This window comes from Argiope bruennichi, chromosome X1 (assembly GCF_947563725.1).
Source record: "Argiope bruennichi chromosome X1, qqArgBrue1.1, whole genome shotgun sequence".
NCBI lineage: Eukaryota > Metazoa > Arthropoda > Arachnida > Araneae > Araneidae > Argiope > Argiope bruennichi.
Window position 1 is genome coordinate 63,962,156 of NC_079162.1, and position 19,166 is coordinate 63,981,321.

The window sequence follows — 19,166 nt, forward strand, 5'->3', positions numbered from 1 at the left end:
GTTACTCACATTGATCGTTGACCAATCAGGAATTTAGTTTGAACATTAAAAGGAATTTACAGTTTCATTCTCAAAACTCAAAAATAAATTAAAAATTTTATCATATGTTGTTACTTTTATTTCTATGTAGTCAACATAATGCATATTTATGGCTGGATTTCTATAGTGAGCATAGTTTTTGAATTCCAGTTCTTCTTTTCAAGCAACACAATATTATCAACTTCTTTCGTTTAATAAAAAATTTCGAAAAGCGCTTACAGAAATTTAGAGAACAGATTTCAATTTTTGCGCGCCCAAAGAATTATCTTAGTCATTATCAAATTATTGTTCAAAAAACCGATCATGATGAATAAAAGTTAAAATTTTTCATTTTCGCTTTCGCTACTCAGCTATTCGCTTGGCAAGCTCGTAGCTGCTCATAGCTTGGTCTCCTACTTTAGTCTCTTCAACGGCAGATGGCAGTAGAATACAGCTCTGGAAACGGCATTGTTTCTTCTGTCAATGTTGCTTGTCCTAATATAAAAATCTTTCAAGAAATGGTTCGTTTTCCCGAACTTTCCGTAATCCGAACTGCTCTTTAATTGGGTAAAAATGAATAGAAACAAATTGCTTCTGTAAATAAAATTTATTTTATGACTGTTTATTACTTACGTTAGTTTATTTAGTGACAATGTTACGTTATTCATATTTTAAAGTTTGAAAGGAAAACTTGTAAAACATAAATCTTTGTTGTATGAACTTATATTTTACGCAAAGTAGTATTTTAAAAAAAGCAAAGCATTTTTCCAAAATCTTCTTTGTCTTAAAAATTTCAGTTTTAATTATTATAAACTTCGAAATATTTTGTATCCTGTGCTTAAAAATATAATCTGCTGAATTTTTGTTTGTATGTTGAAAGAATAATCTTTCAAATGATTCATTTATCATTCTTTTATCTTTCTTTGCGTTAGAAAATTTTGAAAAATTTCATCGTATACATGACTTTAAAAATTAAAAAAAGTGAAGTCTTTAGTAATTCAAAGCGAATATTTGAATCAATAAATAGACGTTCATATATCATTCTTTCTAAATGAAGACAAATTTATATGCATAAATTTTTTATATAAGTTTAATCGTGTCGTTCAGTAAAATACATATTACATTTGTATCAATAATACGTAAAAAAAAAAAAAAATCATGTTGAAGTGCGTAAATTTAATTTATATAAATAATCTTAATAGGATATCATCACAAACATAATTTAAAAATCAACAATAATTTCTGCTTTAGCTAAAAAAAAAAAAAAAATTCATGACTAAATGATGAATGCTTGTGATTTTATTGATTATCTCTTTTAGAAGCATCTTATAAAATTTTAAATGTGCTCTAACTATAAGTATTTAACTATTAAAATTAAAAAATATATTAAGTAAAAAGTATGAAGTATTACATATGCTATGATTATATATGCATTTTAAAATTTGTTATAATTGAAAATTGTTTATATTATTTTTAAATGGACAGTTAAGCTAATATTTTTCCGTTAAAAAAACAAAACAAAAATTGGCTCTGTGGGAGGAGCTTTGAAACCGGTTATTGCTGAGCAGAGCAACTATATTCGTCGATTTGATAATGACGTCAGTCGCATGTGACTTCTGTCTGCTGTGTTGATAGGACAGTGTTTGTTTTTAGAAAGCGCGCAGAAGATTCTCGTTGGATATTCTGTCAGATACGTAATTCACAGGGGCGAAAATCGTATATAAAAGAGGCGGTCGATTTTTCGGGATCAGTATATTTTGGTTTCGTGTGCTCTGAGGTTGTGTCTTGTCTTCTCCGCTGTCACCTGTAGATCGAGATTTATAGTTTCGATTCGCATCAGATGTCGGCAGTCGATTAACTTCATGTTTAGTTCTTCAGGAGAAGGTAATTATTAACTACGCATACCTCAATCCTTTTTTAAATTTTATTTAATTTGTTTTTCTAAATATCTTTTGTTTTAAAATTTCTTTTCATTAAAACATATACCTAGAAATTAGCTGTTCATTTTTTTTTTTTTTTTTTTTTTTTTGTAATCCAATTTGCTTTCCTCCTCCTTCTAGTTTTAAAACAAGTCATTAAATCGCATCACACAAATAAATCACATGATTAAAAGCAGATTCATGTAGGATTTATTTCTTGTTAATTTGTTAAATACTTTTCGTCATTAGCAATAAATTTCTTTTCGATCGTTAAAATTAAATATATGTGTGTGCGGGCATTTATTATTTGAGTTGACTATAATGTACTTTTTAAAGACTTTCGCATCTCAACCTTTAATTAATTATTACGTTGGGACTTCGAACAATTTTAATTAAAATTTCTATTCTGTCTTAATTAATTGCTAAGGGAGTACTTAAAATTTCGTTTGAATATTTTGTTGCAGTTTGCATTTTTTTTTCTTTAATTAATACAAAGTTAAATTATCTTTCTCTAAAATGCTTGGAATTGAAATAATAATTTTTGTTCTACTTTTATTGTAAAAAAAAATCTCAGATTTCTCATTTGTTTATATTTATTTATACATAAAAAAATTTAAAAAACTAATTCTAATTAAAATACTATCTATTGAGAATAAATCTAAGCTATTATATTTTATGATCAAATATTTCTAATATTCTGATTGTTTATCTTAACTTAAAATTACTTACGGACGCATTCCGTATTTTTAATTTGAATTTTAATTTATAGTAATTTTAAGCATAGTAATTTGAATTTGAATTTATAGTAATTTTAAGTATAGTAATTTGAATTTGAATTTATAGTAATTTTAAGTATAGTAATTTGAATTTGAATTTATAGTAATTTTAAGTATAGTAATTTGAATTTTAATTAATAGTAGTATAGTATACTACTATTAACTTTAATTAATAGTAGTATAGTATACTACTATTAATTTTAATTAATAGTAGTATAGTATAATTTTAATCTATAGTAAATTTTTTGGAATTATTATTCGACTAAAATGAATTTAAAAACTTTTTTTCGTTACCAAGAATTTAATTAATATCTAATATGATATATTTTCTCTGATTAAAATTGCATAATATGCAATTACAGATTACTTGCAATAAAATATGCAAGAAATATCCTCCCTACTTCTGCTGCACGGCATTATAGCTAATGTGGTGGTAATATATATATATATATATATATATATATATATATATATATAAGTCAATTACACTATGACATTGATTCTTCATCGTTTTACAGATTCACGCTTGCCACCTTCCATTAAATTTTCTCTCAATCTTAAATAAGTGTAGGTAAATAAGTAAACGAATTAAACATCAATTAGGAATAGATTAAAATAATTGCATAGCTAAAAATATTCTTGAAACATTTTTAAAGTTGGTTTTCTGATTTCCTGTTGTTTGCTAATACGGGGAAATATGAAGGAAGTATTTGTTATTGATTTTCTGCAATCCAAAATTTTATCACGTCACCCTATTTGGGCTCACAAAACTTAATTTTAAAAAATACTATAGTACGGCCACAATCTGTCTTTTAAGACGTATATATCATTAAAGAAATGATACGTCCATTGCAGATACGGATTGCTTTTCTGGTTGCTTAATATCATAATGCCTATATCACAGAATTTAAATTAATTCAAGTCTATTTGGTTACACACTTCAAGATTGACTGTTTGTTAGACTTACAGCTGCTATATTCGGCCCAATTATACGTTGAATATTGAAAATGGGCCGATTTTCCGAAATTTGTATTCGTTTTTTTGGTTATTTAAAAGTTAATCAAAGTTGTTTTTAAGCATTTTTTTTACATATACAATTTTTATTCACCTTTCCAATAACTTTCTAAGGAATATAGGTGCAAAAATGGTCTTGCATAATCTTAAAGCGCAAAAGAAAGAAAAAAATCTATCTTCTTAACGATATTAGCATTAGCACTGTACAATACATGGTCTAATTTTTACAATCTTTTAAACACATCCCGAAATATTTCCCAGTAGCATTGAAATATTGACATTTTATATATTGTTTCGTGCTTCCGATTTTGTATGCAAATCAAAAGCCGACATAATCAATAAAGAAAAGTTAACAAATGATAGTTCAACGCATTTTATTGATTAAATTCAATACATTTAGTAGAAGAAATTTTAATGGAAGGCTTCAAACGTTCTAACAATTTTTCTTATTGAAAAATATGATAGAAGCATGTCCTATTAATGTCTGTATAATCACAACAGGGGCTGGAAGCAAGACTTAAGAAAGTCTGCTTTAAATCAACATAATTTAGTTGACTGTGCTTCTTCTAGCAAAGATGTTTTTTGCAGTATATAACGGCAGAATGCTATCAAAGCTGTTTGAGGCTGAAGCCTCAATTTCACTTCGTAAATGAATGAGAGGCTTCATTTTAAAAATTCAGTCCTGTTTTTAATCAAGGTGATTTTCTTTATTGCTTTCGTATAAATGGAGAAGATTTTTACAGAAGTATACGACACCCAAATGCTTAAATCTTAAAAATATATGCGCGTTTGTGAATGCAGCTTCTTTTCAGTTCGTAAATGAAAGATGAAACTGGATTAGATCCTTCGTTTTACGAATTTGCATCATTTCGTTCTGAGCACCTACTCACGGATGATTGCTATTGATTAACCTTCCCCTTGTGCCTGCAGTTTGTTAAAATGAGGGGATAATTTTTTTCTAACTTTTCTTTCTCGTTGTATAACTTGATTATATAATGATTGCCACTGTTTAATAATTCTTTATTGTTTACCGACGAGGATCTTCCTCGTCTTTTGAGATTCATTAAAACAAGAACGTGTATTTTTATGTAAATGTTTCATTTAATCATTAGTTTTCTTCACAAAGTATGATTAAATGCTAATTTCATCTTTTGTGGTTCTTTAATTTCTATTAGCAAATCCTTTATATGATCGTCTTAAGTTCATTACTTTGAATACGTTTTGTGCATAAATTTTTCATCTAGGTAGTTATTAAATCTTAGCGCACTTTGATTATAGGCAGATTGGGTTGCTAATAACTATAAAAGAATTGAACTAGTGCTTAAAAATTAATAAGTATAATTTTACTAATTAATATAATTATTCTGTTTAATTATCAAGGACGATTGTAATGCAATGCAAATGCTTCGGGCACTTTGACTTAGACTTTTTATTTTAATGCTTGGTGGTATTTTTGGTTAGTTTCACAAAAGAAAAAAAAGAGAGAAGAGGAATTTCATACAAAGCAAATCAATAAGAAATAAAATAATAGTTTCTGTTTGATTATTGACTTTTTTTTTAATATAAAGATGGTGGCTAAAGCTAGAGGGATTTTTGAAATAAAAGTCCTCTGATAGTTAATGATAATTATTTAATTTAACTAATTATGAATGCTTTTGAAATCTTCTCTTAATTAAATATTTAGATTATAAAATATAGCTTTGGAACAAATGCTGACATTTTTATGTCACTGAAAAAAGCAATTAAATGCTAAAATAGTTACTTTTTTAAGAAAATATTAAGTTAATGTAGCATTAATAATGGCCGTCACTTTCTAATATAGTTTTATGGTAGCATTTGCATCTAAAGCAGATTTTATTTTTAAAACAGCCTTTTAAAACAAGCATTTTAGCCTTTCTTGTACGCAGAACAGTTCATGAATTGTTAACCCCTCAAATGGAAAGAAAAGAAGAAAAAAAGGCACTTCCATTCAAGATCAAATTTGAAAACACTTGAATGCTAGAGAGGGAAATCATTTATGATGAATCAATATAATTTTCTTTAATAGAAAATGTGATAGAAAAGAGGAGATGCCCTAAATCAATATTTTTTTTAACTATATAAGCGTATTTACTTTTTATGTTATTGAATGCTGTTATATGTACTTATTTTTATATAAGTTTCAAAATAATGCAGCATTTATTAATTAAAATTACTTTAACTAAATCTAAAGAACATTTTTAATTTATTTAAAATTACTTAATTAGCACTATTTGGAATTATTTAACTTAAATTAATTAATCTTAAAATTCCAATTATTAATTGCAAACAAAATCATTTCGTTAGAATGAGTTATAATTTGAAAAGTTTAATTTATTTCATAATACATTCCAGAAAATTAAGTGATAAGTTTTAATGTATGAGCCATTCTGGAACTAAAAACTTTGTAAGCATTCTCAACTTACAAAAAATCATTGAAGAAAGAGTCATTGCTTTTAGGTTGAATAATTATTTACATAGATTAACGCAAGAAGATTAATTATAATAGAAGGTAGAAACTAAAAGTTTTCATTCTATATTTGAAAAAAAAAAAAAATCATCTGTCATATTTCTCCCCCCCCCCTTTTTTTTTCCATCAGCCTTTCTAGTGCTAGACATATTGCAAGTATTTTGAACTTGTAATTGAGAACATTTGTTACATTTTCAGCAGAAGGGGGTAAATAAAATGGTAGAAAATTGAGCTTCAAAACTAAATAACACGAAACCGAAGTTTCTATAAAATCATAAAAAAATCCTTCAATTATATATGAAAATATATAAGTGTTTGGCTTACCCTTAGATTAAGAGCAAAAACATAGCATGTAAAATAAAGTTTTCGGTGGTTTTTAAATTAAATTTAAGTAAAAAAAAATGTTCTTTAATTGAAGTTAGTTGAAGGAAATTTCATTTATTATTATCATAAATTAAAACTAATGTGAATTAAAGTTCAAAAAAATATCCTTTGTTATTATTTCAAAATTAGCATTGACGCTAATGAGGTTTAAAGTCATTTTCCTAAAGTTTCATTCTTTTATTAATATAATTCTTAAAAAAGAATTGACAAACATATAGCTTAAATAATAGAAATGGCAAAAAAATTCAGAAAGTATAATAAAGTAAAGAGGAAAAAATTAAAAATTTAAATAAATTTTTAACTAAAAACTTTTGAAAAATTTCTCGAGATTGGTTAAAAGTGAATGCAAATAAATCGTAAATTAATTGATAAAGTGCCAAGCATTTTAGAAATTCCGACAGATATTAAATGTCTGAAATTGTTTTCTTCTTCTATAAAACTAAAATTATATTTAATAACATTTCTAATAATTGTCAAGAATTTCATATTACTACTTATATTTATGTGTAAAGGTTTAATTGATTAATATCAGTTTTCACTTAATTTATTCGTCATCTTTTCCTCCTCTTCTTCTTTCAGAGAAAACTACTTGCATTATGTCAAGAATTTCTTATTATTTATCTATCGCAAATAAAATTATTAAAGCGAACTCTTGGTACCCTTCCCAGAATGCCTTATTGCCATAAGTTAAAAACACTAAAAAATAAATGCCAATTTGGTTGCCAAAATTGTCTTTTGCCTTCAATAGAAATTTATTTGTTTAAATTAATTCATATATATTTAAAAGAGAAAAATTTAGATAGCAAGATTTGCATTTGATAAACTATGATTGTTTTTATTTAAATGTATCCTATTTGATTTCCGCTGCTCTTATCGTTTCTGTTGCCAAATAAAATCGGAATACAATACTAAGAACATAACTCACAAGCTCAGCACTTTCTTATCTCGATATTTGCCTGACTGGCATCCGAATGATTTTGATTTGGCAAACATCTTTATTCAACTGTCTCTGCCATCTTTCCTTTTCAATTTTTCTTCCGTTTCATAATGCTATAAAATTTTATTGAAGTATCAAAAGATTTCTTCAAAAGGCTGTTCAAAAATGCTCATTTGGTACTTTTATTATGTTGCCATATTCGAATATATTTTTAATTGGCTCTCCATGCTGAGCATCAACGTTTCTGTAGATGTGTGTTAAGTTTAAGAAATGACTAAAATAAAAATATTTAATAATAATATTTATATAATAAATAATCAATTAAGTGTATAAATTTTAAAGCATTTATTATATAATGAGATATGTATTCACATTCTTGAACATAATATTAATTTTGAATGGTCTTTCAAACTCAAATTAATTCTTTTTACGACCATGTGAGAAGCATGAATTGAGAAGTACAATATTTGAGAAGTACGATATTTATGAAAAGAAAATGGGATATTTATGTAAAGTACATATTGTCCCATTACGTATTGATCCATGATCTCGAAAGTTTCATGCAGAGAAGTGCAAACAAATTTTTCATATTGATAACAGGAAAAATAAAAATCATATATTCTACAATACTACTGTATCGAGCAAAGTATGAAAAATAGTTTATTTAGATATAAAATGTACACAGAAATACATAGAAAATTAATATACACAGAAAGAATAATACAAAAGAAGTGGGAGCATATTTCCCATTAAAAAATTGTATCGAAAAATAAGCAATTTTATAAACTAAATTTTAATAGGCTTTTTTAAAAAAAAAAAATTAGTTTTAGTTCTACCATTACTGGGCAATACATTTTTTTTAAAAATAATCTTGACAAATAAACATGTTATATCTTAAAACTAAAAGAAAACTTTTCTAATACTAATTAATACAATCCGTTCTTATTTATATTGATAGCAATCTAGTGAGATAAACTAGTAATTATTTGTCTAATTATACCGCAAATATAAAGTATTAGTTTAACCTATGTTCACCACCTTCCTTCTTATCTAACCATCCAGCTTTTATCTATAGAGATTTTCCTCCGATGCGGCAAACTGTTATTTCGGTTTTTCTGTTTCCTTTTTTTGGACCAAAATTGGCTCTTTCTTTTCCTTTTATCAGCGAACGGAACTAAGCTTTAATTGCTAGCTCGTTAACTTTAATTAAATTTTCTCACAATTGTGGAAGCTGCGCACGTGAACTAATGCCAAGGAGGCCTCACTTTAGGTAAAGATTTAAGCTTAAAGAAAGCACACTAAAATAAACTCCATTAACATAGCGTCCGTTAAAATGTGCTTCTGCCATGCTAATGCAGCAGGCAGTCCTTCCGTGTAGGAATGTGCTCCCGCGGGAAAACTTGTTCTTGCTTCAGACGCAACTTCAATTAGTTGCTATTCATCTTATGAATCGGTGATTGCACGAAAACGAACTGAGTAGCAAATTAATATAGAGTGCTCAATTAAATAACTACCTTTCGTTGTCCAAGCAAAGAGATTGCCGACCCTGCAAAACTAACTGTTGCGTTCGGTGTACAAGAGTCCAGACAGCTGGAGTTTGCAGCATAAATAGCCCTATTTTATTAAGAGATTTGTATATGTCTTATTACAACAGAGTACACTGAAATTTCTTTAATTCGTTTCATGTTAGTACGCCTAAAGTCATGGAAGATAAGAATTCAATTTACGGTAATTTAATTCGATGGAAAAACGCAAATTTCCCCTAAAAGAAAGAACTATTGCATTAAAAGTAATAATTTAAATTTCTCTCTCTATTAATAAAATGATATACAGTTTCACAACTTATCTAATAATAAAGGGTACATTTTAATGTTATCCGCTAAGATAAAATTTAAAGAAACAAGAAATATGAATTTATCTTTATTCTAGAAAATATGATTTTTTTGTATTTTGAACTATGTTTCGATAGTTATGTCCTTTAGAAATGATCATCTCTCCTTTGGTATTATGCTTGTTAAAACCGTGCATTGTAGTAGAAGTAAAAGCTCTGCAGATAAGCGATTCCTTTCCTCAATATCTTAAAAGTTTAAAAAATTGTTTAACCCATCTCCTGAATTTGTTGCTGACCGGAAATTTTAAATTGGTCAAAAAAATTTTTAAACATTCGAAGCTTAATTTGCGAGATTGCACTTCTTATTTCCCCAAGACTGGGAATAAAATTAATATAATTTATATTTCATTTGATTAAAAATGATATTGTTACTTAACGGGATCAAAGGTCAAAAAGAATTCTATTGAGTGCTAGATCCCATTTTTCAAATTTTGCATGACGACTGTGCATCATATAAATCGGGTATCTCGAAATCGTAATAGGTAGCAGTTTAATGAGCATGAAAATGCATGAAAATTCGTTTAAATACTTGGTCTTCAATGATTGCAGATTGTAGATGCATCAAATCTCTAATCTGATTTCATATACACGGATCTGAACTGGTAGAGTTATCTCATTGTCTACGTCAAGTTATCTCATTGTCTGGAGCGCTACTAAATAACAAGCGATTTTCATTATGATATTCTTTTCTGTTCGATGATTAAAAATATTAGAATCGCATCATGAGTATATTTATTAAAAATATAAATCTTCCTAAACAGGATAAAGTTTTATATTTTAAAAAATCTATCCCATTTCCTCTAACATTTAAATAATTTCTTCCGAATTTGTAAAAGTTCAAAATCATATTAAATTGCCAAAAGTAATTAAATAAGCATAAATTTTAAACTGTATGTAACGTAAATGACATACTATACTTGAAATCAAAAGTTGGAGTGAAATATACTTAGGAAGTAATAAATGGAAATGCTTATACCACAAGTAATATATCCTACTTCCTAAACTTCAATTAGCTATTCCCCAGCTGATGTATCGGCGATTGGTAGCAAATTAATACAGATCTGACTCAAATTGCTAGCTTTCGTTGGCCAAGCAAATCGATTGCAAAGCTAACTGTTGCATATACACATACGAGTAAGGATTGCTGGAGGTCGTAACATAAGTAGCCCAGTTCTATGGAGCGCTACTTAAGAGGATTGTACTTTCGCTACTAGAAGATAGTAGTTGGGTTTGAGATGATTGCTTTCTGAATCTCACGCTACTCTAAATTGCCAATGTCGGGGGAAGTGAACGACCTCGGCCCGTTACCTAATCGATAAAACCTTATGTTAGCTAATTTCAGAGCACTTCGGGTTCTCACACAATGACTTTCCAGTTGGTTTGATCATGAAAGAAAATTGAACCCAATGGAGATGGGGATCGAATGTGAACTTGCAGTTATCATTTCGGAGAACCAGGTTCGTCTGAGGGAGATTTCGAATGCAGATTTCCGCTCAATAATCGTTTGTTGAAAACTCCTACGGCGTGAGGTTGATTCGTGCAACCTTGAGTTAAGGGGAAGAAATAGAATATGTAACCTGTAATGGGGGAGGATAGATGTAGCATCATTATCTTTATGGAGTTTTGAGCGGATTGATTTAAATGTGACTAGTTTTCATACAATATCACCAGCTTTCAATTTGCAACCAGCCTTCTCAATTCATCCATAGCCGCTTTATACTGTTTAAAGTTTCCATGTTTTTGTTTAAATTTATCCTTTTTTGAGTTGAAAAACGCTTAATCGTCTTTTTTATTTTTTTGAAAGCATATAAAACATTTTTTTTTTTTTTTTATGTGAACAACGCTCACTCATTTCAAATTATATTATGGACTTGTAAAAGAAGTAATTATAATGTCATAGTATGTTCAGAATAATGTTGCCCTACTCAGTCATTACAGATTAAAGCTATATAGTTTTTATTAAAATTAATTACAGTATAATTTTAATTTATCAATGATTTTTAACACACATTGACATGGGGTTTCTATCTATCTAGCAGCTTTGCTATTGCTACATATATTAGATGGTACCGAACAAGTTTGTAACTTAGCTTTTATTAACACCATTCTGTAACATTTCTACTCACCATATATTTCGCTTTTATTTTGTTTCTGATAAAAGCAGATCGGACATTAACAACTAATAACTCGCATAAGAGAAAAATATATTAATTTCGTATGAATATACTTTGCTATTTTACATCTATAAATATATTGTAATAATACAAATTGCATAGCTTCATTAGTTGTGTTAGGATATTCAATCTTCATCAACGTCCGATTTTAATTCACTGTTGATTGAATGACTCTATAATAATATTAATCAAAAATATTTCTTTAAATTTATATTTTGAAAAACTTGAATAGTTTATGCGTGTTAAACAAGCTGATAGTAAAACATTTCAGTCTTTTAAAATTTTCAATCATCGGAATATGTGTAATGTTAATATGAAACTATGAACTGCTGGTGATACAGGTTGCCCAATGGTACATCCACGTGGGACTCACCAGTGATACACCGACATCAACGTGTTAATTTTTTTTAAAAATTACCCAATTATAAATTTCATTATATGACCAATGCGTCATAAAGTTGATAACCTGATCACCTTTCACACAAATTATTGGACTGTTAGTAGTCCTGAATAAAAATAAATAATTAAAAAAAAAACCAGTTTGAGGATTTTCTGAAGTAAAAAAACAACAACCATAAATAAAAAAAAATTAAGGCATTATATATTATTTTAAAATAAATAAATAAATAAATAAATTTAAAAGCTATCATTTATTTAATTAAATATTTTCATTAAATTAACGTGTTTTTAATAAAGTTTGTTTTATTGAAAAGTAATTAGTATAAAAGCATATAGTATTTATTAATTAACTTTATATTGACTATTTCTTTTCTCTTTGTTTTATTTCTAATTATTATGAATTTTTGCCCAAATATTTTTAACATGCAAGAAAATTTTTACCAACTCTTCACATTTCCCATTTCTTGAATTATTTATTATTTTTTGTTTTGTAAATTAAAATTGTTTTGCAATTAAATTTGTTTTGGAAATCAAATTACTGGTCTTTTAAGGCGCAACGAAATAAGCTGTAACCTTCACATTCACAATTCAGAAGAAACTTGTCATAGGACAGGATCCTTTGTGTTCATTAACTAGCCCTAGTAGAGTAACAATTATTTATTAAGGAGCGCGGAAGAGATTACAACATTTCTTTCAAAATTTTACAACACATACAAGGAAGAAGTGTTCATTCATGTTAAATGGTATTTTAAACTATATATCGGTTGGGCTGTTCAATGTTAATCCTTATAAACTTTTATAAAACCTTATGCTTGTTAAGTAAAATTACGATTATTATTGCCTAAATAATTAATTCTTCAAACAACAAAAGCGCATAATTTCTTGAATTTAAAACTTTATATTTCGGTGCTGTCCAACAATTTTTAATAAATAAATTGAACAACGATCTTCGATTTAAATTTTAAGGTTAGTCAGAAGTTGTTAGACTATGCCCAATTTAATTTTCAGTCCCCTTCAATTATTACTACCATACGCAACTACACCCATGCATTATGCAAAAAGAATTTAACTAATCTAAACAGTATTCACTGATTAGTTTCCAGCACCCGGACGCATAATTTAAACTTGAAAATTCCAAATGTGCCGATGGGAAGCAACATATTAATTTAGCTGAATTCTAAATTCCTTTTCTGCCTTACATTAAATAACCAAAGTCTATGAGCGAATTACCATTTCTGACGTAATTTTCAAGGGCATTAAGACGTACTGAGTTGAGATTGGAGTTATAAATGATACAACTCCGAGTAAGATATGCATGTGCAGCAGCTACGAATAATCGCGTTCTGTTAGACAGATTGCAGCAGATTAGATCTTCCCGAAATAAGTGAACTTTTCGTCTAGAAATTTAAGAATTAAGCATGTGCTCTTCAAAAAAATGTGATATTAGAAAAATAATTAACACATCGAAATTACAATTTTTAATAATTTAAAACTATAAGATATTAAATAATTTCCATCTAAGATTTAATTATTAAGTTTTCTGAAAAGTTTTATTGCATTTCTAACTTTTCGTCTGGCTTAATCGTGTAAGTTGTATATATATATATATATATATAATACATGAGATTTTGCTTTCTTGCATCCGTAGAGAAAATATTGTAGTCGCGAGAAAGTTTACCAAGAGATTTTGACCTTTCCAAGAAAATCGATCTCGAAATTTTGACGAATCTACACGTTTCAGATTTTCCTGAATCCGAAAACACAGTTTTTGGAGTTATGTTCGTCTGTCTATGAACACAATTTTTGGAGTTATGTTCGTCTGTCTATGAATCTAACAACTCTAAAACGGAGTTTACTACATGTTTGAAATATGGTATGTGATCTACACTAAAATTGTAAGCATGTATCAAATTTTAGATGAACTCCTCCCAACGACAATTCGACTATATGTCCATCCGTACATTTGTGAACACGGTAACTAAGAAATCCAACGAGTTAGATGGTAAATGGTTTTAATCGTAGATCTGTGTCATTTTATACAAAATCTGTCAATGGGTGACTCTGTTTGAGTCTATTTATTCGTATGCTCAAGAATGTGAAAAATCAACATCGAACAAGCTAGAGGGATAAAATTTAGTTTTTTATCTTATCACAAGGTCGGATTCCAAATTTCATTTATTAAATTCATTGCGCTTTTAAATTATCACGTTTGCATATATGAGAAAGTACAGACCAACAACCTTTGACAGATCTGTTTCAAAACTTGATAGAAATCTACATTATAAATGCTTCGCCTGTATAACAAATTTTATCTATCTAGTTCTTTATGTTTTGTAGTTATTGTGTTCACTTGTTCTCGTACAGACCAAAATCCTTTGAATGAGTTTCGTCCAAAATTTAATAAATCCTACAAATGTGATGAGAAGTCTACATACCAAATTTCATCCATTTAGCTCAAAGGATTTTTTAGCTATATCGTTCATAGACAGGCATAATTCAAAAAATGTGTTTTTCTGACTCGGGGAGATTTGTAACAGATGTTCTTGACAATTCATCTCTTTCTAAAGCAGCTCAAGTTTAGAATTTTATATCTAAAATAACTGTCAAAAATATACATTATGCTCCGCAGCTTTTTGACAATTCCTTTCTTTGCAAAACAGTGAAAAGTTTGAATAACTAAAGTTTAGATTTTTATACTAAAAAGTAACTTGCAGATATATACATTATATGCGGTATTTCTTGCCAGTTCCTTTCTTTCTAAAATAATAAAATTGCTACAATAGCTAAAGTTTAAATTTTTATACTATAAATAACTTGCAAATATATACGTTATACTCGGTACTTCTTGACAGTTCCTTTCTTTCCAAAATAGTAAAAGGTTTCAATAACTGAAGTTTAGATATAGACTAAAATAACTCTTATCAGTGAGAATGAACAGATGTGAATTTTCCGACACAACTTCAATCCACATCTTTTCATTCAATTCAGTATCCTCTGTGTGTAAAGGGATTTCTGCTGGATCCCAGCCGTTTCTTTTCAATCCTCGTTTGAAGTAGCCTACGCGGACGACGCCACACAGCTGAGTCCAGGACTACAAAGAGAGCAGTCCATTATTTAACTTCAGGAATCTTGGCTATCAAATCACCATACGAGCCTGCCATTGATCGCGGAAAGAAGAGGAAAGAGTTTTGTGAAATGAATAACGATTTATCAACTCTAGTGTATAGATGGGGATAAATTTTTCCCCTTCAGAAAAGGGGGACAATATATTCGAAGATTTTGAAGTTTCAAAAATTTGAAGTGGATTTGAAACATTAGATGAAAGAGGTAACTTTCTGATACAGAAATTTAGTTCCGTTTTGTGTCAATCTAATTCAGAGTTGTATTTTCCAAGTAAAATTATTATTGGTATTCGTTCGCAATTTTTATCAATTCTTTATATATTTGATAATCAATTTTTCTCTATCTTACAATCATTGCATAACTTGCCATACGAAAGACAATATCAGGGGAAAATAATTTAAAATAAAACTTTTTGTGTTTGGCGTATGCAGCTGAAAGAGATTTCAGCTCCATAAAGGCCTAATAAAACCAACCAAAAATTACTCATCGACTGTAAGATTTTCAACAAGATTAACTTCTTTCTAAAAACTGAAATGGAATCAATTCATGTCATTTCAAGTTCACATGAACAGGATTGCTTATATTATCAATTAACTAACAACATATTGTCTTCTGCTCTATTGCGGCGTCAACCACTTTTTCCTTCCTCAAGATGTGCAATGAATCCCAAAATGGTATTTGCATGCAATATGCAAGTACGATTCATTTTTTTTCATTCGCATCATTTTAAATGGTGCTTAAATCGAGAAATGATTTAATTACCTTACTTATCAATGTAGTTCCAAGAAAAAATGATATAAATAAAAGTTTTAAAAAAATTAAACTTTATCATGGCATTATCACTAATGTGCTAAGGTCTGGCACCACTATTCGGCTACTATTTATACTATCTTAACATCAACGTTTTAGCTTGGTGACAATATAATTCTTGATTAGTAAGAATTAGTGCTAATGCACCAAGTTCAGACCCTAATATTTGGGTATTATTTATATTAAGTTGTCGCCAATATTTAGCAACAATGTAGTATTTGGCGAAAACTGGTGGCAATATTTTAACGTAACAACGACTGGACGGAAAATTACCCCTTCTTTTGTTGAATATTAATTTAGCTTTTTCTGCTAGTTAGCAAGTATATTCAAAAGTTTAGTTTAAATGATATTACATAATATAATACTTACTTATCTAAAAACAGAGTACTTGAATTGAATGATAAATAAGATTTCTGGAACGCAAACAACTTAAACAAAGAAAGAAATAAAGAGAAACAATTCCTTTTACATAAAAGTTCATTGCCCTTATAAATATTCTTTATAACAATAAAGTATTATCTTTAATGATAGTGCCAACTATTATTGGAATTGTTTCAACATCTCCAGATTCATAAAATGCGACATAAATAATATAATCCTTTATTTATCAAATACCGCATTTAGGCTTTGCAGATATATGCAATTCCCAGCATAGACTAGATAAGTTTTTAACAATTATCATGCTCCAATCTTATAAATAAATCCTGCCAATACCGTTATCAAATACATTCTTATTCTTAAAGTTCTTTCTTCGCTATTTCTAAACCATAACTCAAGAACCATCTCATTAGTTCTAGTATCGGGACAGTTTTGATAAGCTTATGCACCTATTAGAGCTTTGCCACCGATTTTCTTCCGTAACAAGCAATTTGTCCATCAGGTTGAGGGACAATAATTCTAGCGAACCTTCCAACAGGGAAACGTTAAAATTTGTTCACCATCTTGGCAGGCTGATAGGCAGCTGAGTCATCGGGGAAGATACAGGAATGGGTCTTCCTAAATTGTTCTTTAATGAGAGGAATTAACTTGACAGATAAGATGTTTCAGTAGCACTCAACATTAACGAATCCATTTATAAACTGTGGTCTGGAGACACCTTTATTAGATAGTCATCTCCGCAACATTTCACTTGCGCTGCTTACTAATCTTAATTATGTAATCTTTTCCAAGATCTCCCTTTTCTTCTTTTTCTTAATCTTCATAGAATTTGGCTCCGATTTTACATTTAAGCTTTACATTGTGCATTTTTTAAAACTTTTAAATAGAAATTATGTCATTTATGTAAATAAATGTCAAGAAAATAGAAAAAAAATAATAATTTTCAAGATTCTAACACCTTTTATAGATAATAATCTTTATTACATTTTCATTTAGTTATCTACTAATCTTAGTTAAATAAAACTTTTTGAAATCTATCCATTTTTTTTTTTTTTTTTTTTTTGCTTTTCATAATCTATTTCCAATTCTATGTTATTTAGTTTAAAACTGCATTTTTCCTTTTAACAAAAATTACGAAATTTAAATAAATAATGTTAATAATATTGGAAAAATGATTTTTAATTATTAAATTTGACTTGTTTTATGTTTGCTAAGATGGTATCTTGAACTAGATATTTTTCTCATTTCCTCATATATTAGTTTCTAAAAATCTTGAATTTGCATGTTCTAGATATTTCTACATTTTAATATTTTCATGGCTTAATTATAAATTAAACTAACATAAATTACCCATAATGCCTCCTGGTAATGAGTGAGAGAGAAATGGACTTTAAAAATAAAAGAGAAATGTAATTCTAAATAAAAAGTTTAGTATACTTATAGAAGTGCGAATTTTTAAGAAGATTCATTTTTAAGAAGTTTAAAACTTTTTAAAAATAAATTCATTCAAAATATTTTTTAAGTTGTTCTTGTTTATGTATTTATTTATTTAAACAGTAATTATTTCTAGTACTTGTGTATATTTTATACAATTAATAAGGATATAAAAATTTAAAAATCACATATTTGCACCAATTTTTGACAAAAAAGAACCTCACAACATAAAAAAACACCTTTATTAGATTTTTACCTACACAATATTTCGCTTGAGCTGCTTACTAATTTTAATTAAATATTCCTTTTAGAAATCTAATTTTTTTTTCTCCCTTCTCTTTAGAATTGGTCTCCATTTCTACATTGATTAGTCATTCCTTGCGTATTTGTTTTAAGAACTTGCGTTTTTTTAAATATTAAATATAACAAATGAGGAAAAAATTAATTTTCAATTTCTACGTATATATTTCAAACAAGATATCATCTATATTGGCATCTAATGGCCATACGCAGTTTACAAAATCACAATCATAAACCTCTTTATTTTCTTACAAATATAGAATCTCATGAGCTAGCCAATACTTTTGAAAATTAATTTCGAATTGAGTCTATGAATTTTCATACCCTTTGAAGCCCAGTATCAGATCTATAGCTGAAATATAAAATATATTAAAGCTACTTAGTTTACGTCATTTAATGCTATACTGATTAATTGATGAATTAGAACTTAATATTCAGCTCAGTATTGTGTGGTTAATGAGATGAAATTTACGCGATTCTAATCGGAGTTTTAAATTCGAATTTATCAATGAGCCCATTTTAACCCATTTTTGAACCCATTTATCAATGATCGAATTTATCAATGAGTTCATCAATGAGCCCATTTTCAATGCAAAGAAAAAAATTAGTGTGCTGAAATATGCGTCACCATAAGTTTAGGGTTATTTAAATAGTCTGCTCCTTCAATTCTGAGGAAAATCCACATTTAAATGCGAGACGGCTGAGTTATATATTGCCTATTATCCTTGCAAGACGTTGGTATGGGTTTATCTTTTGAAGTTCTTCATAGCATAACTGAATTTTGAAGCTCTGCCAAAATTTGACTGAGATGGTCTGTTGGTAATGTCATGGCTTCAAGACTGGAGGATCATGGGCGGTTAACCCCATTCCCCTGAAATCCGTGTACAGTGGAGCATGGTATACGTTAAATAAGTTGAAGTGAAAAATTGGTGTGGTATAAAATTTGAGTGCGATGGCGAAAACGGGCCACATTATCTTATACTGTCAGGTCCTTAGTAAAGGAGCTTAAATGCCGCTTCCAAGCAGTGTTAATCTAATTAGAGTAAAGAGCACACCAGCCTTCAACTTTTGTTTCGAACGGATTGAAATCAAAGAGTTATTTTTATACAGTTAGACGCCGA

General features: G+C 28.4%; 1 protein-coding gene across 5 annotated transcripts in view; it reads left to right on the forward strand.

The window, feature by feature from the left end:
- The window catches only part of LOC129958714 (latrophilin Cirl-like), a 172,805-nt gene that overhangs the window by 12,350 nt on the left and 141,289 nt on the right, over positions 1-19,166 (forward strand). For 2 of the 5 annotated variants that reach the window (XM_056071364.1, XM_056071368.1), the window contains exon 1: positions 1,797-1,902. The exons of the other annotated variants lie outside the window; for them this stretch is intronic. The gene's annotated coding sequence lies outside the window, so the exon portion shown is untranslated. Of the gene's footprint in view, positions 1-1,796; positions 1,903-19,166 lie in introns of those variants that run through there. 5 annotated transcript variants of the gene reach the window in all.